The following is a 25,541-nucleotide window of genomic DNA, read 5'->3' as shown; positions in this document are numbered from 1 at the left end:
GTGAACTGGAGTTTATGTGTAGCAGCTTTAAGGAACCAACCTACTACCTTGAACTGAAGGCTGAAATGTCCAAGTGTGAGAAGAAACAAATGACTGCTATTTCAAGGTTATGAAATGGGCACTCATTGAACTTTGATTCGAATCTCTTACTTTGAGGCTTCCTATTGAATGGTGGCCCAGGATTACCATATATTTCTTATTTTAATGCCCTTCTTGATTTCTTATGACATGTATTAATCTGATAGGCATGGTTCTGTCTGTGAATGTGTGTTATTAAAGGTTTGGACTTATCAACAACCCTCATTGTTTGTGTAAACAGTATCCAGTCACTTGAGCTTAATCTGTATAAATCAACAATTCATATATTGCAGCGGGATTCTAGCCTATATTTTTCGAATTTCCTTTTCGCAGTAGTGTTTTAAATTTTCCATCTTTGGCTCAATTAGTGAAATTATCCACATAATTAGCTTATGCCCCAGGGAGATGCTTTAAAATGTTTTGTATCATAAAATGATAATTCTCTAAAGTGAACCAGAGACATATATAAACCATAGATTTATGAATAGACGTGGGGCTCACACTTTAATTCTAGCCCCAATCTGAGGACAATTAGTTCAATGCTTGCTCTCATGAAGATATTACAGAAGCTATGGGTGCTACGCTGGGCTAGCAGAAAGAATAGTGTTTGATGTTTTAAAGGTTTGTCTTAAAAAAAAAACAAACCAGTCATCTAAGCAAGGCATCAACTAAGTCCACATGGAAGAAGCACACTAGCCTATGTAATCCAAGGATTATAAATAATATAATGCAAATCCAAAGGAGAAAATGGTAGAGAGATTACATTGTGAAACCCTGTTATCAGAAAGCTATGGATGACAGTGGAAACCCAACATCCATTTGCAAGGTCCCCACAGGAATTAAACTTCTGGTGACTACCCTCTGACCATAGTCCAAGGATGTGAATAGCCTGCTCTCAGACAGAGAGCATTGTAAAGTCAATTGTGGCAGATGTAGTTAGGTTAAGAGACTACCAGAAAGATGTTTACTTGTGTTTTATTGACTATGCAAAGACATTGGACTGTGTGAATCATAATAAACTATGTGTAACCTTGATAAGAATAAGAATTCCACAACACTTAATTGTGCTCATGAGGAACTTGTATATGGATCAAGAGGCTATGTACAAACAGAAAAGGCATGGTGTAAAATCAGGAAAGGAGTGTTTCAGGGTTGTATCCTCTTACAATACTTGCTCAATCTGCATACTGAGAAATTAATCAGAGAAGCTGGCTTATATGAAGAATGCGGCATCAGGATTCGAGGAAGACTTACTAACAACCTGTATTATGCAGATGATACAACCTTGCTTGCTGGAAGTTATGAGGAATTGAAGCACTTGCTGATGAAGATCAAGTATCCCAGCATTCAGTATGGATTACCACTCAATGTATAGAAGACTCAAATCCTCACAACTAGACCAATAGGTAACATGATGATAAAGGGGAAAAGGTTGAAGTTGTAAAGGATTTTATCTTGCTTGGATCCATCAATGCTCATGGAAGCAGCAGTCAAGAGATCAAAAGATGTATTCCATTAGGTAAATCTGTGCAAGACCTCTTTAGAGTATTGAAAAGCAAGAATATTACTTTGAGGAATAAGGTGCACCTGGCACAAACCATGGTATTTTCCATTGCTTCACATACATGTGAAAGTTGGACAATGAATAAAGAATACCCCCAAAAATCGATGCATGTGAATTGTGGTGCTGGAGAAGATTATTGAAATTACTATGAACTGCTAAAAAGGACAAACAGATCTTTCTTAGAAGAAGTACTACCAGTAATCCTGAGAGGCAAGGAGAGCAAGACTTCATCTTGCATACTTTGGACAATGGTATCAGAAGAGACCAGTCCCTGGAGAAGGACATCATGTTTGGTAAAGCGGAAGGACAGCAAAAAGGAGAAAGGCCCTCAATGAGATGGATTGATACAGTGGCTGAAACAATGGGCTCAGACATAGGAGCAATTGTAAAGATGTGCAGGACTGTGCAGTGTTTTGTTCTGTCATGCATTGAGTCACTATAGACCGGCCCAGCCAACTTTATGGCACCTAACAACAACAACAGTAGTTGTAACATCTTATCACTTACTTTTCCTTTTGACTCGTTGTAAAGTTGTTTCAATTTTTAACATCTTCCCCCTTTTTCCTGCAGTTTTTCTCTGTTTTGTCCATTCACTGTTGATGTTGTTTTGGGGTTTTGTTCTTTTGCTTCCTGTATGTGTTTTGTATGATTTTTTTTTTGGTATATGAAATCCAGGATAAGTAGATCTAGAGAGACAATAACTAATGACAATTGACTAGGGTCATGGTAGGAGAGGATGGAGAGTGAACAACAATGAGTGTGAAAAGAAAATGTTCTAAAATGGATTGTGGTGATTATTTCACAGCTCTTCTTAGTGCGATTGAACTATTAAATTGTTTGACATGTGAAATATATACCAATGACACTATTTACAAAAAAGATTTCAGCCTAAGAAACCCTATAGGAGCACTTCTGTGGTCTCTGCGAGTTGAAATCAACTCAATGGCAATGGGTAACGTCATACCAACTGCGAGGGATGCTGAAGGAGGTACAGACATTTGAGTGATATATAGTTTCTTTTCTCAAGCACTTTGGAATCCAGTGGGACTCTGATGCTGTGCATAAGGTATGTCTTATCAACAAGACATAAGACAGTAAGAGAAGTGGTAAAATTCCCTCCCCCATACCCATCATATACCCTTCCCAGCACCATTGTTCATCCCAGGAGGCAGAAGGTGAGATCGTTTTTTTTTTCTGGAAATTTTCCTTTAATTTTTACACCACTATTTCATTTGAGAGGCTACAGAATCCGATTTCAACCTCTGGTCTGGGAATCCTCTCTTCTAGAGTCAGCTCCATAGATAAGGAGGCTGCTGAAGAACATTTCCCCAAATCTTAATATAAGGTCCTAGAAAGCCGTTCATCTCACTCATCCTTAATTATCCCAGATGCTTGAAATTCCACAAGAAATGTAGGAATGTTATTTCAAAGAATTTCTCTGTGTTCTTTGTACATAGGCAAATAAAGCATTCCAGTTATATTCCAATTTTCAGTTAATTTAGCTATCACACAATGTTTTCCAAAGTGGGAAATATAGCCCCCTGGAGAGCACTGGAATAATCCACTCCAATGTATGGATGTGCTTTATACAATTGATGTATGTATATGTATGGATTGTGATAAGAGTTGTATGAGTCCCTAATAAAATGTAAAAAAAGAAAAGAAAAAAAAGAAAGAAAGAAAAGAAAATGATTAGGGCAAAGAATGTACAGAAGTGCTTTATGCAATTGATGTATGTATATGTATGGACTGTGATAAGAGTTGTATGAGCCCCTAATAAAACGTTTAAAACAAAACAACAACAAAAAAACAAACTCAATACATCAAGTCAATTCTGTCTCATATGACCCTGTAAGACAAGGGATAACTGCCTGTGAGTTGTAAGGCCTAACTGTAACTCTTTATGGGAGTAGAAAGCCATGTCCTTCTCCCACAGAGCTGGCTGGTGGGTTCAGATTGCTGAACGGGCAGTGAGCAGCTCCAAGTGTAACCACTACAGTACCAGGGCTCCTACAGAATGACCCAAGGGGCTGCAAAAGCAGATGCCTACACTTTTTACTGGATTATGGGCTGTAGTAAAAACTTTTTTAATTGCCAGGGAGACCATATATATATATATATATATTTCTTATTATTGGGTGATAGGCCAAATAAGTTTGGGATTCTAAAATATAAAGCAACGATATTCAAACATGCTTTCCCTAAATATATATCACACATAAAATATAGAAACAGAATGAGTCTGAAAAATACAGCACGTGGGTCAAAAGTTTGCTTGCTCCCCTCCCATCCAGTTTCTAAATGAAATACCTCATTATATATAATGTGCTTTAAACACTACCAACACAAGTAGATTTTGTAATAAAATCATTGATTCATCAGATTGGCAAACAGAAAAGTAGAGATCTAGTAAAATGTAGATCCAAGAATGGGTTTGGGGCTCACACGAAATCCTAGTTCCAATTTAAGAACAATTGCTCCTTACTTCATGGCCTTGCTCAATACTCAACTGCAGGAAGGGAACACAGAGGGTACAGGTGCTATAGCAAAGTGTGGTGAAGAAATGAGATGGTGCCCAGCTGTCAGATAAAATAGCGTCTGGGCTCTTCAAGGCTTGTTTCCAAACAAACAGCATTCTAAGTGAGATGTCAACTAAGTCCACATGGAAGAAGGACACCAACATCAGTCACCAAAGGATTGTGAATCGTATAATTTGAAGTCGAAGGAGGGAACAGTCGCTGAGCCTAAATTATAAGAATTCGGTTTAAAGAAGGCAATGGATGACCTTGGGAGCCCAAAATATGTTTGTGGGATCTCTGTAGGAAATAAGCCTGTGGTAATTTTGTTCTCTCCATAATAGAGGGAAGGGAAGAAACTGGTTACTAAACAGATTATTTGAGAGATGACGATAGGAGATTTAAATGATAAATCTGACTTGAAGGGTTAAAACCTTTTCAGTTGATCCCCTCTCTGATGCATGTTAGGCCTGGTCTGGTTTTCAACTTTTATGTATTTTTTCATGGTTTGTGTTTGTTCATATTGGAATTTATCTCAGGAGTGTTTTTCCATTGGTGGTGACCCTCTTGAATTTGTGTCATATGTTTTTCTGTACATGAAACCCAGGATTGATGAACCTGTAGGGACAACAAGTAGAATCAGGGTTTCAGGGGTATGGTAGAGGAGGGTAAAGTTGAATGTGTGTGTAAAAGGGAGCAGATGGCAAGAAATTCAAGAAGGAAAAGAGTGTTTTGAAATGGCATGTAATACCAATTGTATAATACTGCTCGATGTGATTGAACTATGGAATAATATATCTGTATTAACTTCAAATAAAACGGGTTTGGATAAAAAATAGATTTTCTGGGTAACATTTAAGATTACTCAAATCATATAGTCAGTCCTCAGTTTTCTACTGTGAAAAGGGAAAACAGAAGACCATGACACCAGAAAGCAGTCCTCTGGAGCCCGGGGAAGCAGGTGTATGCTCTGGGGTGGCATAGCAGATTCACATTTCAACCTCGGCACTACTGCTGTTTGGATTAGACAATTCTTTGTTACGAAGGGCTGTTCTACACAGGAATGGATGGTTAACAACCTTCTTGGTCTCTACCCATTAGATACACTCCTGTCCAACTGTGACAATCAAAAAAAGTCTCCGGAAATTTATAAGGGTCCTCTGGAGGAAAACTTGTGACTGGTTGGGAACCATTGAGTTAGGATAATATGAAGACATGTGACTTAGTACACAAAGGCTTCTGGCATTTTAAGTGCTATATGGAAGCCAGTCTGGTTTTTTAATTGATAATGAAGATAGTTTACACTCAATAATAAAAAGTTTATTATATCATATATCAGGTCTGCTCTGGGGTTCCGGTCACCCAAAGAGACACTTCTGACATTCTTCTCAGTTAAATACAGAGACAACCGTGTGCACTAGGTGGGAGCAATGAGGGGTTGTCCTATCTTACTAATTATCACCTTTATAGACTCTACCAGGGAAATTAAGTAGGAGGTCTGGTGGAGCAGTGTTCAGAGTCAGTCTGCTGCCTTGAGGACGACATTCCCGCTCAAAGCAGCCAGTCCACAGAGAAGACCATATGGCTGGCCCAACTATGAGACATGACATCCCTCACTGACCCATAGCCCTACAGGGGACAACACTGGAGACACAGTGCGGGAATTCTGCCTCATCGGTTCCCACCACATTAAGGCAAAACACTAAATGCGTGAAACAGAACAGCAAGGGGAACAGAGCAATTAAGTCCCCAGGGAATACCAAAAATAGACTTTGGGGCCAGGGCTAGGCACCCCATCAGACTTGACCGGAAAAAATCGCTGAAGGCCAGCAAACAGTCCCTGAACTAAATACAAGCTTTTCTTTTTTGTTGTTGTTGTGTATTTTGTCATTGGTATTTGTTGTTGTTTTGTTTTCATTTGATGCTTAGTTTTGCTCTGTCTTGTTTTTGTGCATGTTATTATCTCCGCAGGGTTGTGTAAATAAGATTGGCTGGAGGAGAAAACAATGGAACCGACAGTTCTGGGGCACATGGGAGAGGGGAAGGTGGGGGGAAAGGAAGTGGTGTTAACAAACCCAGGGACAAGGGAACAAGTGATCCAAATCGGTGGTGAGTAGGGGGTAGGAGGCCTGGTAGGGCATGATCAATGGTAATGTAACCTAGAGGAATTACTGAAACCCAAATGAAGGCTGAGCATGATAGTGGGACAGGAGGAAAGTCAAAGGAAATAGAGGAAAGAGCTAGGAGTCAAGGGGCATTTATATTGGTCTAAATAAGGGCATGTACATATATAAATATATTTATATATGATGATTGGAAAGTAGATTTATGTGTATATATTTACAGGTTTAGTATTAAAGTAGCAGATGGACATTGGGCCTCCACTCAAGTATTTCCTCAATGCAAGAATACTTTGTTCTATTAAACTGGCATTCCATGATGCTCACCTTACTGACACGATTGCTGAAGACAAAGCAGGTACATAAGCAAATGTGGCTGATGGAGCCCAGCTTTCAAAAGATGTAACGTCTAGGGTCTTAAAGGCTTGAAGGTAAACAAGCGGCCATCTAGCTCAGAAGTAACAAAGCCCACATAGAAGAAGCATACCAGCCTGTGTAATCACAAGGTGTTGAAGGGAACAGTTTTCAGGTATCAAAGAACAAAAAAATCATATCATTGTGAATGAGGGTGTGTGTGGAGTGGGGACCCAAAGCCCATCTGTAGGCTACTGGACATCCCTTCATGGAAGGGTCATGGGAGGAGAGGAGTCAGTCAGGGTGCAGTGTAGCAATGATGAAATCTACACCTTTCCTCTAGTTCCTAAATGCTTCCCCCGCCCTGCCCCCCTCCACTATCATGATACCAATTCTACCTTACAAATATGGCTAGACCAGACTGGTACAGATAGGAACTGGAAACACAGGGAATCCAGGACATATGACCCCTTCAGTACCAATGGTGAGAGTGGCACTACCAGGAGGGTGGAGGGAGGGTGGGTTGGAAAGGGGAAAGTGATTACAGGGATCTACATATAACCTCCTCCCTGGGGGCCAGACAACAGAAAAGTGGGTGAAAGGAGATGTTGGACAGTATAAGATGTGACCAGATAATCATTTATAAATTATCCACGGTTCATGAGGGAGGGGGGAGTGGGGAGGAAGGAAGAAAATGAGGAACTGATGCCAGGGGTTTAAGTGGAGAGCAAATGTTTTTAATATGATGAGGCCAACGAATGTACAAATGTGCTTTACACAATTGATGTATGTATGGATTGTGATAAGAGTGGTATGAGCCCCCAATAAAATGGTATAAAAAAATAAGGAGTCAGGCTGCCACCCACAAGGTCAGTCATTCAACACCACCAGTCACTTCACTGGAGAAAGATGAGGCTTTCCTCTCCCATAAAGGGTTACAGTTTGGGAAACCTACTGGGACAGTTCTTCCCTATCCTATGTGGTTTCTATGAGTCGCCATCAAGTCATCAGTGAGTTTCAGGCAATACAAAAGCTGCTGGTAACATGTGATTTCAAGCAATAACATTGTGGCTCTTGTAATTGAGTAATTAAATTTTCTATTTGATTTCAGTTTCACGTAATTCAATTGAAAGGTAAAATATGGACACTCAGGATTTCCACTGGAAACAATTGACTATAGGACAACACATATGAAATAGCTAATTTCAAGATGCTGAACAACAGACACGGAGTGCTCTATGCAGAAAGATCAATAAATAAGGCAAACCCTAGGATAGTAGAAGCTTACTGGCTTAAGAGAGTTTCCTGGCTATGGCACAGGGAGAGAAAGCCAAAGTCGAGCCTGGTGAACTCCGTGCATAGAAGAAGCAGAGCTGAGAGGGAGATCACGGTGATTAGACTCTGTAGCACAGAACCCAGAAAGGAGGGAAGAACCCAGAGGGACCACTTGAGAGATGTGCTGTGAGTCTCCTTTGAATATTTAACACAGTACTGATAGGTTCACACTTGTGAAACAAACTACCTGTAGCCTGGGAAAGAACTGCCCAAGAGGATTAAAAGGACGAATGTGCTCCCGTACACAAGGCTAGAAATACGACGGCTAATTAAAAACGGCATTGCTCTTAGGATTCCAGTTCACACATGCACAGGTTTTTTTTTTTCAAACAAACTGTTTTTAAACATATGTCTTAAATCAGTGAATGGGGGCAGACAAGTTCTTTCAGTGATACACGTGCCTTAGTTTCCCGAGGGTGCCTTCCAAAACAAAGTTCCATCGAGACAGTGCTTTTGCAAGGGGGTCTGCTGGGCCAGTTAAATTCAAGGCAGAGAGGTCAGCTCAGAAGGTGACTGTTTGGGGGGACTCCAAAAGGATCTTCTTGATAGTTTCTCAAAAGACACAGTATGAACATGAAGACTTATTAGGAAGAAATTTTAGCAGAATTGAAAACTGCGTTGCTGAGAAATAGACTGAGAAAGTTGTGTCAAGGAATACTCTTTCCATCATGACAATGCAACCTGCTCATTCTTTGAGGGTAGTAAGGACTGTCCCATACAAGTTCGCTGAGGAACCTGACCGCAATCCACCCTAAAACTTGACCTTGCCTCTTCATACTGCTCATGGTTCCCCAAGCTCGCAGAACATGTAAAGGGAACAGAATTTGAGGATATCAAAGCTGTTGGCTTGACGTGGTATAAATGTGGAGGGTAGAATTCCACAGGGCAGGGGTAGAAAGATGGACACCGAGTTCAGAAGTATACAGACTGAGATGGAGGGTAAGTCGAGAATCATAAATTTAGGTTTGGGTATTTGGGGGTAATAAAGCTAAGTCTTTTAAGTTACTCTCATAATCTCTGCTCCCCAAAGCCACACTAGAAAACCTCATGATTTTTAGTGAGCTGGATAGAGGACTCCGTAGTGGAGAATAATATGCCCTAGAAAAAAAGCACTGTTCTGTTGCCACCCTAACAGGTCTTAAAAGCAAGACTCAAAAGGATCAAACCATGTCCAAGTGCATCCCAGAACAAGGCTCAAGAGTATTTATCGAAGTCCAAACCCAAACAAAACAACTGACAGTCCCTGCCATCATGTCGATCCTGACTCACTGTGACCCTCTAGGACGGAGTACAATTGTTCCCTAGGGTTTCTGTGGCTGTACGTCTTTCCTGGGACAACTGGCTTCATCATTCTCTGATGGAGCCGCTAGGGGATTCAAATTGCTGACCTTGCAGGTAGCAACCCAATGCACAATCCATTACACCACCACTGCCCTTTCCAGGACATACACAGAAACACAAAAATTACCAGACCTCTATAATTAAAATGTACACTGCATGACAGTCAATTGAAGGTCACCACACATACAAAAGAGCAAGTAAATTATAACCGTCATTCGAAGACAAAGCAATTGAAACTGACTCAGAACTAACACAAACACTAAACTTACCCATAAAAACATGGAAATTCTTCTAATTGTATTCTAAATGGTTAAAACCATTTAGAGACTCATGCAGGATATTGAAGTGGTAAAAACTGAACTCTTAGACATGAAAATGAAAAGGTCTGAGAAAAAAATTCCGTACCTGAGACATGGTGACATAAACTTTCCAAAGTGAAATACCATAAAACCGAACCGAACTCACTGCCATTGAGTCATTTTTGACTTGCAGAGACCCTATAGAGCAGTGGTTCTCAACCTATGGGTTGAGAGCCCTTTGGGATTCGAATGACCGGTCCACAGGGGTCGCCCAGTTCATAATAAAATTCCTGTTATGAAGTAGCAATGAACATGTTATGGTTGGGGGTCACCACAACATGAGAAACTGTATTTAATGGTCGTGGCTTTAAGAAGGTTGAGAACCACTTCTATAGAGCAACAAATTCTAAAACAATTTAAATTCAATGAGCTGTGGGATGACCTCAAACAGCATGCGTAATTGGAATTCTTGAAGAAGAGGAGAAAGGATGAAAATAGAAAAGCAATTGAAGAAATCATTGCCCACGTTTTCCTAAATTGGATGAAAATTATAAAGCCACCTAACAATACATCTCAAAACAAACACAAGAGACATAAAAACTAAAGCAGATCATAATCAAACTGTTCAAAACCAGTGATAAAGAGAAAATAGTAAACATAACTATCAGAGAAAATAAACTATGATATACGGAGTCCAACAATAGAGGATGATAGTAGACTTCTTGTGGGAAAGAATACAAACAAGAAGACAGTTGACTCAATATCTTTAAAGAGTTGAAAGAACATAATTAAAACATGTCGTACCCAGCAAAAATATCTTTCAAAAGAAGGTAAAGACTTTTCAGAAACACAAAAAGTTAAGGAACTCATCATCAGCAGGCTTAAATTATAGTAAATGTTGGAAGAAATACTTACATAAAAGGAAAATGACACCAGATGGAAATATGAATATACACAAGCAATAAAGAACATGAGAAACAGAAACTACATTGTAAATGTGTAAGATATTTCCTTGCTTTCTTTTTTAAAATATTTTATTGGGAGCTCTTATATATATATCATAACATTCCATCAATCACATAAAACAGTATTGTACAATTGCTACCACAGTCGGTTTCAAAACATTTTCTTTCTTTTTTTTTACATAGATGGCATATAATATTTTAAAATTACCATTAAACAATGTATTATTTAAGGTTAAGTATAATATGAGGGCATTTTTAAGTGTAGAAAAAAATGAATTATAATATAATGGCATCTTCCCACTTTCCCCAACTTCTTCCTTTTTTAAAAATCATTTTATTAGGGACTCATACACCACCCATCTTGATCCATACATACATCAATTGTGTAAAGCACATTTGTACATTCGTTGCCCTGATCATTCTAAAAACTTTTGCTCTCCACCCAAGCCCCTGGAATCAGGTCCTCATTTTTCCCCTCCCTCCCCATTTCCCCATCCCTCATGAACCCCTGATAATTTATAAATTGTTATTTTGTCATATCTGGCTCTGTCCCACGTCTCCCTTCCCCCACTTTTCTGTTGTATGTCCCCTAGGGAAGAGGTCAAATGCAGGTCCTTGAAGTAGGTTCCCCCTTTCCAACCCACCTCCCTATCCCCTCCTAGGATCGCCACTCATTCCACTGGTCCTGAGGGAATCATCCGCCCTGGCTTCCCTGTGTTTCCAGTTCTCATTTGTACCAGTGTACCTCCTATGGTCTAGTCAGGCTTGCAAGGTAGGATTCAGATCATGACAGTGGGGTCGGGGGAAAGGAAGCATTTAGGAACTAGAGGAAAGTTGTATTTTTGATCATTGCTATGTTGCACCCTGTCTTGTCTCCTCCCCAAGACCCTTCTGTAACGGGATGTCCAGTGGCCTACAAATGGGTTTTGGGTCTCCACTCCGCACTCCCCCGCTAATTAACTATGGTAAGATTTTTGTTCTAATGATGCCTGATACCTGATCACTGGACACCTTGGGATCGCACAGGCTGGCGTGCTTCTTCCATGTGGGCTTTGTTGCTTCTAAGCTAGATGGTTGCTTGTTTACCTTCAAGCCTTTAAGACCCCAGACGCTATCTCTTTTGGTAGCCGGGCACCATCAGCTTTCTTCATCACATTTGCTTATGCACCCATTTGTCTTCAGCAATCATATCAGGGAGGTGAGCACAAAATGATACAATTTTTTTGTTCTTTAATGCCTGATAACTGATCGCTTCAGCACCTCTTGGTCACACAGGCTGGTGTGCTTCTTCCATGTGGGCTTTATTGCTTCTGAGCTAGATGGCCGCTTGTTTACCTTCAAGCCTTTAAGACCCCAGATGCTATCTCTTTTGATAGCTGGGCACCATCAGCTTTCTTCACTACATTTAGTTGTTCACCCACTTTGTCTTCAGTGGCTGTGTTGGGAAGGTGAGCATCATAGAATGCCAATTTAATAGAAGAAAGTATTCTTGCATTGAGGGAGTTCTTGAGTGGGGGTCCAATGTCCCTCTGCTGCCTTAATACTAACCTTATTAATATATGCACATAGATCTATTTCCCCATCCTCATGTATAAACATATTTGCATATGTATATGTCTTTATCTAGACCTCTATAAATGCCCTCTGCCTCCCCTCTCTTTCCTCTATTTCCTTTGACTTCCCTCCTGTCCCACTATCATGCTCAGTCCCCACCAGAGTTTCAGCAATTCCTCTTAGTTACGTTGCCCTTGATCATCCCCGACCAGGCCTCCCACACCCTTCTCATCCCCACTCTGGATCGCTTGTTTCCTTGTCCCTTGGTTTATTAACACCACTACCTTTTCCCCCACCTCCCCATCTCCCATGTCCCCACGGAACTATTGGTCCCATTGTTTTCTCTTCCAATTATTCATCCAGCCTATCTTATTTAGACAGACCTGTGGAGATAGTAACATTCACAAAAACAAGACAGAGCACAACCAAGCAACAATATACAACAAAACAACAACAAACCAATGACAAAAACAAAATAAAACACAAGAAAGGAAAGCTTGTAGTTAGTTCAAGGATGGTTTGTTGGCCTTTAGGAGTGTTTTCCAGTCCAGTCTGTTGGGGCACCATGCCCTGGCCCCAAAGTCCACCTTCAGCTTTCCCAGGGGACCTCACCACTCCCTTCCCTTTTGCCTCGGTGTGGCAGATCTGATCGTGTGCAATTCCCTCACTGTGTCTTCGGTGTCGTCGCCTGTAGGGCTATGGGTCGGTCTGTGAGGGACGTTGTGCCTCATAGTGGGTACGGCCATGTGGTCTTCTCTGTCGACTGGCTGTTCTAATTGGGAACATCGATCTCCTGGCCTGGTGGGCCATGATGTGCTCCACTCTCTCCTCCTCCCCCTTCCTCTGCTCCCGTGTGCTCCAATCAGATATATCCCTCTTCCAGAGCTGTAGATTCAGTGCCATCCTTTGATATAAATTCTTCTGAGGGGAGGGGAAGATGTCCTTTTAGTAGTTGGGGTTGGGGCTGGCCCCCCAGACCTCTCCACTGGTCCCCTACTCCATGCTGGCATGTTGCATTCACGTCTTGGAGCATTGGGATGAAGTCTGGTCCCTCTTTCCCTGCTGACAAAGGGGCGTAGTGGGGTTTTGGGTCCATATCCTTCCTACTCTATTAGAAGGGGTTGTCCATTAAGAGCCCAGGATAGATAAGTAAGGTCGAGGTGGGTTTAGGAGGCGGTGGTCCTGCAGTTGGCACACTTGGTTTAGAGGCCTTTGTAACCTGAGAACTGGAAAACAAACAAGCAACAGGTGAACAGATTAAGTGAGACATGGATAAGATTGTAAGGTGGCAGAAGCTAGGTTAGTGTCACAGACTTTTGTCATTGTAAACACAGGAACAGAGGAAAAGTATTCACTGGCCTAAAGGCTGTGAGGGGTTTGAGGTAGACTTATCTGTCCTGGGGTGGCGATGAAATATCATCCTCAGACTGTCCAATGGCTCACAGGAGTATTCGTCTGCTCCCACGGTTCCTGTGGGGGAATCTGAGGCTCTTCCACTGTGAGGAACAACTGGAAGCTATAGAGGGACCTGGATGAGGCCCGATGACTGCAGGTGTGCAGTTTGGACAGCAGGTCTTGGCCTATGAGAGGAGCTGGACATTCAGGTATCACTAGGAAGCCTAGGTTCCAGACCAGTAACAGCTATCTTATGCTGCTGGGCCATCTGGACCCGGACCAGGCGCCTTCAGTCCTCCCCCTCCATCACCACCTGCGCTTTGGCCTGTGGGCTCCTCCTCTCCAGGTTTTGGTTCTTAGGACAGAGGCCAGCCCACTGGCCAGTCTGCTTGCAATGGATGCATGGTGTCTGAGGAGGCTTGTTCCGGTTAGGGCAGTTTCTAGCCCAATGACCCGATCGCTGGCAAATATAGCATTTGGTACCTGGTTCAAAAGTCTGGGTAACCTGGGAGGCATTTGATGGGTGTCTGCTATTAAGTGCAGCTAATACCTGGGCCTGCCTAATGTCCTTTCTTTCTCCTTCTCCCGGGCTCGAGCCTCGCTTTCCTGCTCCCTATTGTAAAAAGCCGTGTTGGCACAAGCAACCATCTCCTCCAGGGTAGCTCCTTCAGGCCTCTGCACTAGTTTTTGGACTTTCTTGTGAATGTCCTGTGCAGCCTGTGTGAGGAATTTGTCCTTGAGCAAGACTTGCCCCTCATAGGAATCAATATCCACAGCAGTATGACTCTTTAGGGCTTCCTTTATCCTCTCTAAGAAGCTTACAGGAGACTCGGTAGGTCCCTGGTGAATCATTGTCACCTTGGCATAATTAATGGCCTTTTGCCTGCCTGACTTTAGTTCCCCCATGATGCACATCAGGAAATGTTCCCGTGCCCACTTGTGCTGAGGCTCACTGTGACTCCAAGCAGGGTGTGTGAAGGGTACAGCAGTTTCCCCTACAGGGTATTTTTCATTCATCACATGTAACTCCTCTGCAAACTTTCTGGCACCTTTGAGCACCCGCTCTTTCTCAAAATCCGTCATGGTCTGTCCTAGTATGATCATGACATCTTTCCAGGTTAAATCATAGGCTAGGGTGAGGTGCTGGAAGCTCTCTATGTAGTTTTCGGGCTTGCTAGAGTAACTGCCCAAATCACTTTTAATCTGCTTGAGTTCAATTAGGGTAAAAGGTTTGTAAATTGCTTGGGGACCGTGCTCCCCCACTGCCTCTACTACAGGTAGAATACTCTGGACTACTTCAGGGTTGAGACAACAGTCTCCCTCTTGTCCAGGGACCCTCAGGGGGTCCTGGGTTCATGGGGCATAGAGATCCCTATTTTTCCTTAAAAGGAAGAATGCTCTAATATACGACATCTCCTTCCACTTTTCCATCCTTCCACAAAATAGTTCTAGCTGCTGCAAAGTTGAGAGGGAAAGTGTACCATTGATTGGCCACAATTCTCCCTCTTCTAAAACATACTGCGGCCAAATGGAATTGCAGAGCATAGTCAGCCTCAGTTTCTCCAGCTTTTCTGGATAAAATCTTTCCCAATTAAACAGGATGCATCCGAGGGGGCAATCCCTGGGTATCGGTATCGAGCTGGTCTGTCCCATCTGGAAAGCAAACAACACGAAGATTACCAAGAGGTCCATGCCTCGAGGTTGGGTAATCGCAGATTCAGCGCCCACGTCCATAGTGTCGTGAATCTGAGGGCTGAGGCAGGTGTCCCTGCCCAAGGGAGGAGTCGGAGACCAGTCGCGAAATTCTGGTCCGACGCTTTCCAAATTACAGCTATGAGGGCCACTGCATGGCGTGGCACCCCGGCCTTCAGAGACGCCTGCTGGCAGGAGCAGACTTCCAAATCTCAGAAGGGAAGGGGGACATCTATCCGGCAGCTCGGGAACCTCCAAAGAATCGGGATCTCTGGCTGGAGCATCCTGGGGGTGGAGCCGTATTAAGAGCTTTTCCAGAAAATATCAGAGGCAGCATCTTTGGAAGGTAAAAGTTAACAACTGTTACTTGGGCCTGGCTTCCGAACGCCTTGGGCCTAGGCCTGGGCAACGGAAGACCAGCAGGCATTAAGGAACAAACCCACACAGGTAGAACACCAACGCAGCACGTTTGGAAGACCAGGGGGAGCTGAAAGGGTAAAGGCGGGGAAAGGGGAACATTGGGATCTGGGACTACAGCAGGGGCTAGCTCCCGGAACCGGAGGAGGGGCTAGCTAACCAGGCACCGCCCCCCCATGTGGTTGGAGTGGCCGACACCATCTTGGCTGGGTCACGAGCTCCGCAGACCCGTAGCAAAAATAGCGGCCACCAGGGGGCGCCATGTTGCCACGGCCCCATGACTCACGTGGTCCGGAAAATGGCGGCCGCCACTTGCGGCCTAGAGGGAGATCAGCATGGGGCAATAGAGATGCAAAGAGGCTTGGGGAATGGCCTTCAGCACACAGCGTCCCAGCCCCCTCTCAGCAATCCAGCCTGGGGAAGACAAGCAAACTCCCAAGAAGGCGAGCACAGAGAGACAGACGCAAAATCCCGAACACCCAAAGGAGGAGAGGGGTACAGGAATATGTTACTGATGTCTTCATGGGTCGCCTCGAGGAGCCATCCATCTCCCAGATGTTGCCGGAGCACTCCAGCCTGAACTCCTTAGTAACAGGGCATGTCCCGAGGGTGGGTGTGGTGAAAAGAGTCCAGAAAGTGCCCCAAACCAGTGAGACCAGGATGGGAGGGAGGGGTGTCCTTGGCTCGCTCTTTACCTGTGTTGATCCGAGTCAGTCACGGTACCACTTATGTTAGGTCTCTCTCTCTGGGACTAGATTCCAGCCTCGGTTCTTGGCTCCGCGCGAGAAAGATTTCATGCCGAAGCCAGGCTTGTGATCCAAGTGAATTTAAGGAAAGTTCAAAGAAGCAACAGGTTTTACGCGGCACCCATAGGATTCCTTTGACTATGCAGCCTGGCAGAGACTGCCCCAGGTCACACAAGGATCTCTCTCCTCCCACGAAGACGACCAGACCACACAAGCAAGCCAAGACAAGACCCCTCTCCCTTCCGGTCCCTGCCTTTTCAAGGGTTCCTGGGGGAGGCGGGTGAAGGACCCCAGGTTGATGCCATTGGCTGAATTGCAGTCACCTGGCCCAGGTGGGCTGCTCCAAGTGTAACGCCCATCTGGGCCCACAGGCAGGAAAATCCAGCTTTTGTCCTTTGCTGGCTCTCCTGGGCATGCGTAAATGGACTTCCCAATTCCCTAGGCTAAGCTACCTAACAGTTCCTGCTGCAGCTTGGAGTGTGGTGGAGCTCACCTAGCTGGGTGTGGCACAGGTGTAAATGCCCTAGGCTAAGGGGAGTGGTCTGGAGGTTAGTAGTTGAATGTGAGAGACCAAGAAAGAGGCAAAGAGGAGACAAAAAAGTTAAAAAGCAAGCCAGATGAGCCTGAGGATTTTATTTATTTATTATCTCCCTGGCCAGCTAGAGGACTGTAGCTCCTTGCTGTTTAAAGGTGACTCTTGTTGCAGCGGGTCTTTGTTATGCTAAAAGCTGCCAGGCCCTGTAGCTGAGTTCTGACATTCCTTAGCTAGGTTACTTCTTATGCTGATTTATGTTAAAGGATTCCCTTGGAGTTGAGCAACCAGACTTGGATTTGAGTTTTAACCAATAATATATATTTCCCCCCTTTTTAATTTTTGCTTGTGATGTGCTCGGATTTGGGGGCTGTCAGGCTGGCCCCCAGAGGGGTAGATTAAGTTTATTAGGGTGGTTGCTTCCTTCTCAGCAAATTGGAACTAAATTTACTCCCTGGACTCCCAACTTTCTGCTTATATTCTTCCACACCACTATTTTCCTAAGGTAATACTATATTTTTTCTTTTACTCTAAATTATGGCTACCCGCCACCACTCCCCTGGCTGTGGGCACAAGGCAGCCAACCAAGCGGAGAGCTCCGGAGAGTGTTCTCCTTGTGCCTGGGATTCTGTCCCCTCTCCCCAGTCTGTCTGCAGAGATTGCTGCTCCAGGCAAGGTCACAGCCGGCGCCTGCAGCCTCGCCAAAGCTAGAGCGCTTTAAAGCGTTCTTGGTTTGCTTTATGAGTGGAGATCCCACACAGAAAGGGGTTCAGGAGAGACCCTGGTACTCTAGTTCTAATTTCAGGACTCCACCTCCCCGTTTCCTTCGCCTTACCTCCCAATTTTCTGGCTGGGCAGCAGGAGCTCCTGAGGGATTAGTCCCCCCCCTCTCCTCCCCCCAACCACCTCGCTTTCTTAAATCTATTTAAATTCACCGATTCCTCAAAATTTTAAAATGGAATTACCAAATGTTGTCAATTCAATTCCAATTCATAATGACCTTTTGTATAACAAAATAAAACCTGGCCTGGTCCTGTGTCCATTTTCAAAACTGTTGCTACATTTGAACCCATTGTTGCAGTCACTCCATCTGATAGAGGGTTCCCTATTTTTCCCTGACTCTCCACCCAAACTGATGTCCTTCTCCAGCTATCGTCCTCTCCTGAAGACATGCTCAAAATAAGCAAGAAAAGTCTCACCATCTTGACGTCTAAGAAATATTCCGGCTGTACTTTCTCCAAGACAGATTGGTTCATTCTCCTCTCAGTACAAAATATATTGAATATTTTTGGCCAACACAAGAATTTAAATGTGTCAATTCTTCTTTGGTCTTCCTTCTTCATTGTTTACCATTGAATGCATATGAGACATACGCAAATATATGAAAATACCCAAAATATATATGTATATACAGTGGCCTGAGTCAGGCACACCTTAGTCGTCAAAGTAAAACTTTGCTTTAAAATTTTTCCAAAGGTCTTTCATAGCAGTTTTGTCGAATTAAATACGTTGTCTGATTTCTCGACTGTTGCTTCCAAAGACATTGAATGTTGATCCAAGAAGAAAAAGATTCCAGACAATTTCCATTTATTTACCATATGACTCAGCAATTCTGTTAGGCAGCTTAGCCTAGGGAATTGGGAAGTCCATTTACGCATGTCCAGGAGAGCCAGCATAGGAAAGCTGGATTTTCCCGCCTGTGGGCTCAGATGGGCATTAAACCGGGAGCAGCCCACCTGGGCCAGGTGACTGCAATTCAGCCAAAGGGATCAACCTGGGGTCGTTCACCACGCCTCCCCTGGGAACCCTTAAAAAGGCAGGAACCGAGAGGGAGAAGGGCTTGCTTGGAGGGTCTGGTGGTCTTCGTGGAAGGAGAGGGATCCTTGCGTGACCTGGGGCAGTCTCTGCCAGGCCGCATGGTCAATGGAATCCTATGGGTGCCGCATAAAACCTGAAACTTCTCTTAACTCTCATTAAATTCACTTGGATCACGAGCCCGGCTTCGGTGTGAAATCTTTCTCGCGCGGAGCCAAGGACCGAGGCTGAAATTTAGGCCGGAAAGAGAGAGACCTTCCAATTCCACTAGTAGGGATAAGAATTTAAAGCAAACAGATACTTTTCTGCAATGTTCATTGCATCATGATTTACATTATTCAAAAAGTTGAAACAGCCTAAGGGGCCTTCAACAAATGAATGGATAAATAAAATGTGGTATATGTACATAACGAAACACTTACTACTCTGCCACAAAGAAAAATGCCATACATGTTACAACAGAGAGGGACCTTGGAGACATTATGCTGAGTGAGATGTCAGTCACAAAAGAACAGGTGTGATATGATTCCACTTATATGAAATATGTAGAATAGGAAAAGGTGTAGAGGTCAAAGTTTATAAAGTGTTACCAGAGACAGGAGGGATGAGGACACTGCATTTCAATCAAGGGTGATGGAAAATTTTCAAGATGGATACTAGTAATGAATGTGCAGTATTTGAAAGTACTGCATATAAATGAATTGCATATGTAAAAAACGTTGAAGTGCAAATGCTTATATATGTTTATCCACCAAAAGTTAACTGTTTAACAAAAATACTAACAATTCATTTCAATTTCTATAATTCATGTGAGATTGAAATACATGAAAACAACAGGATAAAAGCTATGAGAGGGGAAATGGAGGTGTACTACTATAAGGTTCTTATGTTATTTATGATGTAATATAATATCACTTGAAGGGAGAGTATGAAAAGTTAAAGGTCTATATTATAAATCCTAAAGCAACCATTAATGCAAGTAAGAATTACAAAAGCAACAAGGAAGATAAAATGAAAATTAAAACATACTACTCAAGCCAACAGACGCTGAAGAAGAAAAAAGAAGGGAACAATGTAGATGGAACAGAAAGAAAACAAACATAAATATTTAGACCGAGCTTTGGTGTCAGAGAGGGTGACAATTACATATTGAGCTATTTAGCATAAGGCCAGCACTTTGAAAACACCAGTCAGTCATGGGAAGAAAGATGAGGCTTTCGACTCCAGTGAAGAATTACACTCTCAGGAACCCACAGAGGCAATTCTACCTTCTCCTATAGGGTTGCGATGAGTCACAATCAACTCTATGTCAGGGAGTGATGCCATTAATCCCATTACACAGAAATGGTCTAAATGCCGCGTATTAGTTTTCCTAGGGCTGCTGTAACAAATCACCACAAACTTGGTGGCTTAAAACAATATGATTTATTTTCTTAGAGTTCTGTAGGTCAGAATCGATGCCAACGCACAGGGACCTCATTGGACAGTATAGAACTGCCCTTGTGAGTTTCCCAGAATATCTGCTGACAGGAGCAGAAAGCCCAGGTTTTTTCCCAGCGAGCGGCTGGTGGTTTCAAACTGAACTCATAACCACTATGCCCCCAGGGCTTATCTTATATTAATTAAGCAGGCCCTAAATGTCATCATGTGTATTTTTATAAATTGGAGGCAGAGAAGGCGATTATGCACAGACATACAGAGAAGGTGTTATGAAGCTGGAGCAGAGAGATGAAGCTAGTAGAGAAAAAATGTCACAACCCAGCAGGTTGCAGCAAGAAATACAATCTCCAGAGGGATTATAGTCCTGCCTACAATGTTAGCTCAGATTTCTGGCCTTCAGGACTGGGAGAGGGTAAATTTTTGTTATTTCAGGCCACCAATTTATGATAAGTTAAGGGCAGTAAAAGGAAACCACACCAAGACCACATAACGGAAACCTTGTTGTTGTTGTTTTTAGGTTCCATCAGTCAATTCTGACTCACGGTGACCCTATGCACAACGGAACGCAACACTGCCGGGCTGGCACCGTCTGCACAGCTGTCATGTTTGAGCCCGTTGTTGCAGCCATCGTGTCAATCCATCTCGTTGAGGGTTTTCCTTTATTCACTGCCTCTCCACTTTACCAAGCATGAGGTCCTTCCCCAGGGACTGGTCTCTCCTGACAAGCTGTCCAAACCTATGTAAGACAGTTTTACCACCCTTGCCTCTAAACAGCACTAGAAGGAAAACTAGATGTGTATATTAATAATAAAGTAGATTTTACCTGGCTTCAAAATATTCGCAAAAATACAAAAACCAATAAAACATCAGGCCATCAAATAGATTCCAATTCATCTCAATCCTATGGAACAGAGTAAAATTGCCCCTGTGGGTTTCTCAGACAGTGAACCTTTACGGAAGTAGAAAACTTCCTCTTTCTCACGTGGAGTGCCTGGTGGATTTTGAACTGCCAACCTTGTGCTTAACAGCCCAACTTGTCACCCACTAAGCCACCAGGACTCCTTATCACAGTAGTAAAAGGACCAATACACCAAGAGGAAATAACAATCTTAAATGTGTTCTTTGGGCACTTAGGAAAAATGTGAATAAAAGAAAAATTTCATAAATAAAATTGTATATCGCTATCAAGTTGATTCAAACTCATAGTGATGCTATAAAGGTTTCTGAGGCTTTGTAGCTGTGTACAGACTCACCTTTCTCCATGAAGCGACTGGTGGGTTTGAGATGAGCAGGGCCACTAAGGTCACTGGAAAGGATTTTATCAAATTTGTATGTAGATGGAGTTTACAGCACATACATAAGACAAGAACAAAGGTTACAAATCAGTGATTCAAATTCCACCTTAAGAAACTTGGGGCGAAAAAGAGCAATTTAAATCCAAAACAAGAAAATAAATTCCACATTAATAGATCAGTGAGGAAATTCAATGAAACCAAAAGAGGGTTCTTTCAGTTTATAAAACTGGCCATATAGTAAGGAAAGAAAGCAGAAACAAATTACCATATCAGGAATGAGAGGGAGGGTAGAGCCTAATAGGATAATAGAAAATTTTGATGAGCAGATAGACGTTGGTATATTTGATAACTATGCACTATTGTTATGGATAAATTGGGAGAAGCTGAGTAACAGGTACATGTATCCTTTCTGAACTATTTTTGCAACTTCTCCTGAAATATACAGTTATTTCAAAATGCAAGGTGAAAATAGATATTCAATTTAGTTATTAGAAAAAATTTAAGTATGTTTGGAACAACTTGAGTATGTGAATCTACATTTCAACTGTAACTTTTATGAATTCTAAATACAGAACAAGCATTTCTGTTGTAAATTTACCCAAATGGACATATTCAGTCAAATTTAAAATACACATCTGATTTCATAGATGTCATTAAAATAATAGAAAATGAACTTATTAGTATTTTGTAGTGAGAGTTCAGGCAGACTGGACTAAATAAAATATATTAAAGTTACTTTTTTTCTTTTTCATTTTAATTGTGGCCACCAGAATGCTTGCAAGTATCTATATGACTCATGTTATATTTTTATTCATTAGTACGAAGGCACCTAAAATCTCCAAGAGGTTGTAATTATTAAAACTTGGACAAGGGCCTCACAAGCTAACACTTGAGTTTCTAAAGAGCAGACGCTGGCCAGCTGGTACTTGAATCTCTGAGCTGGGAGGAAGGTCCCTGTGGTGCTGGAATCCAGACTTCACAGGAAGGGATACGGACACTCAGTGGCATCTCTAAGGAGGGGAATGACAAGGCTGGTTCTGAACGTGAAGGAACATTTTCAAAGTCGGGTTAACTATGGACAGGCATGTGCTGTTTCCAGGGGGGAAGAAACAGGTCTAGGGTGGTGTTCACAGGAAACCCAGGTAGACAAGAAATCCACTGCAGGCCCATTAAAATGATTAAATTAGTAAAACAAAAATTTAACTTGAACACTTTCTCATTTGCACTTCCTTTTGACCCATTTTAAAATTACTCTAGCTTTTCAACATGTTCTTTCCCTTTTTAATTAAAAGATAATTTTATGGGGAGCTCTCACAGCTCTTATAATAATCCCCACATCAGTTGTATCAAGCACATTTGTGCAGATGTTGTCTTCACCATTTTCAAAACAATTTCTTTCTCCTTGAGCCCTTGGTATCAGCTCGGTATTTCTGATTCTTTTCCATTGAGGTGTTTCTCTATTTTATTTTGTGGTTGTTAACTTTTTGTTTACTTTTGGTTTTTGTGTGTTTTTCTGTATAGGAAATCCAGAATGGGGGAATCTATAGAGACAATAACTGGATTAATGGTATCTCGCGGGTTTAGCACTAGAGGTTAGAGGCAAATAACAAGGAGTACCAGAAAGAAGACAATGTGCTCAAAGTGATAGTGGTAATGATTGTACAACTCTTCTTGATATGATTGAACTAATGAACTGTATATTATGTGGAGCAGATGCCAATAAAACTTTTTTATGAAAGAGAGAGGAGTCATGCATGTAACATGCCCTTGGGATCCCAAGATACCTGTACATTAAACCTTCTTTATCCAGTTTTGACTTGAGAGAAGTGGCAGAGGAGGAGCAGCAGCCAAAGCATGAGGCAGAGTGTGAGACTCCGGGTCCACAGAGCAAGTCGAACTGAGTACTTTTAGGCAGGACACTGGCTTGTGGAGTGGGGTGCCTCTGGAGCGCCATGGGGGAAATGGATTTGCTGATCCGCAGAGCTGGAGCTGAGTGCCTTTCAGGTAAGGCTCATAGTGGAGTGGTACGCTTTGGGGGCATTACTTAGCAGCCTTAAAAGAAGTTTGCAATATTGCCTGAACAGGGAAGAAGTGGTGCCACGTAGTTGAGAGGCCAAAGACTAGGAAGAGGCTTGCTAGCGAACATGGCTCAGAAGAGACTCTTGTCTCTGAATAATTGTATCCTGAGCTTTTATAACCTGTTAACTTCCCTAATAACCCCCATAATCATGAGTGTCATTTTTGAGTTCTGTGTGGTCATTGAAGTAAAGTATTGAACTCACCTGAAAAGTAGAGATTCCTGTGGGAGGAATAGTTGGTGGCAGAATTGGTAGGAAGGTTGGAATGTCGGTCATGCCTGATCTCTCTTCTGGCAATCAGCCTTGGGAGGAGGAGGAGGTCAGATGCAGTCCCTATCCTTTGTCCTTACAGGCCTTTTCCATTTGTTCCTCTTTTCCCATCTGTTGGTTGGTTTTCAGCAACATATAATCATCTTGGATGTCATATGTTAAAGATGGCAACGTTAGTTGAACCGTAATGGATGCAAAATTCTGCAGACACTATCATATTACTTAGGTGGAAGGAGGCATAGAACTCATAGTAACTTTAAGATCACCAAGGATATTTCCACCTCCACCACCAGGGAGCTCATCAATGCCTGTTAAGCTTTAATTCCCAAATCTGTAGCACATTTTACGTAAGAAGAAATATCCCTTTTACCTTTTGAATTTATAGATTATTCAGCTCAAAAAAAGAGAGACGGTCTTATAAGATTTTTAGAACAGTTATTCATGCATTCTATATTGGAGAGTAATTAGCATAATGCTTCTGGTATAATATTTCAGTTATGTTCCAATAGCAGACTGTTAAGAAAGGCGATATGATTTTATGTCAAATGCTCATTTGTGAAGGATGGGGTGAGGAAAGAAAGTGGGGCAAGAAGATGAAGAGGAATGCTAGCACTCTTCTCTTCACCAGAACAAAAGTCTCTTGTGTTCCAAATGATTCAGGTGCCAATTTTCTTAAACAAGATGCCACCACGAGACTGATTTGAGCTATATTTTAACACACGCATTAGATCTTGTGCCAGTTTTCAATCAACAAAAGTGTAAAGAGTGGAATCTTACTGGTCTCTGGACATCAATCATACACAAAATGATTTTCAAATTTTTTCTGGAGCTATGTAGACTAAATTGGGGGAGAGAGAGCAATAGGTTGTTTTTTTCCTGGGTTGGAACAGCTGTGTTAAGATCTTCCATCCTTCAGGAGTGGAAGCCTGGGGCCTCTGCAACAGAAGTCTTAAAGTGTATTCAATGGTCTTGTTAGCAGACATAAACTTTATAACAATCAAACATTACATTTTGAAATACCATGAAGAAACTAGTCAAAGATTGCAGTTAGAAAGATAATCAAGCAATCGCCTCTTGCTGCAGATCTTACTGAGGATTGAGGAAAGAGGTCAAAGATAATGGAGAGAAGAGTTGCACTCTGATCTTAGTAGAATGATAATGGGTCTGCAGAATTTCCCCCAAGTAGATGTTTTAGAAGGCAAATGAAGTTTTAGGACTGTAGCAGTTACAGAATCTCCTGTCAACTTCCGGAGGGGTGGAGTCTGGCCTGTCAATCTGGTCACAACTTGATGAACTCATTTGGAGACCAGAAGGAGATATATAGCTCGCTGGAGGTAGGACATACAAAGACACTCTTTGCTTTGTCTTCCTGGTGACAAGCCACATGGCACTACGCTGATAGCAGCCAGAGCCTTGGAGCTAGGAGAAGCCACGTGGAGACCCACACCAGTGCTAAGATGCTTCCACCTCCACTGGATCCATAACACCTTCTACCCACTGGCCTGTGATCTTCCTGCATTCGGCATTACTGCATGGCTGCGTGATCCGAAGGGGAATATAAGTACTGCTATTGGACATATGGATTAATATCAGAATTAAGGACTTGATTTGGACTGGGCTGGGATGTTTTCTCAATATACAATTGCTCTTTTATACAAAGCTCTTTCTTATACACATATGAGTCTCCCTGGATTTGTTTCTCTAGTCTACCTGGACGGACACAAGGAGTTTCAAT

This window comes from Tenrec ecaudatus, chromosome X, assembly GCF_050624435.1.
Source record: "Tenrec ecaudatus isolate mTenEca1 chromosome X, mTenEca1.hap1, whole genome shotgun sequence".
NCBI classification, from domain to species: domain Eukaryota; kingdom Metazoa; phylum Chordata; class Mammalia; order Afrosoricida; family Tenrecidae; genus Tenrec; species Tenrec ecaudatus.
Note: the sequence above shows the minus strand (reverse complement) of the source record.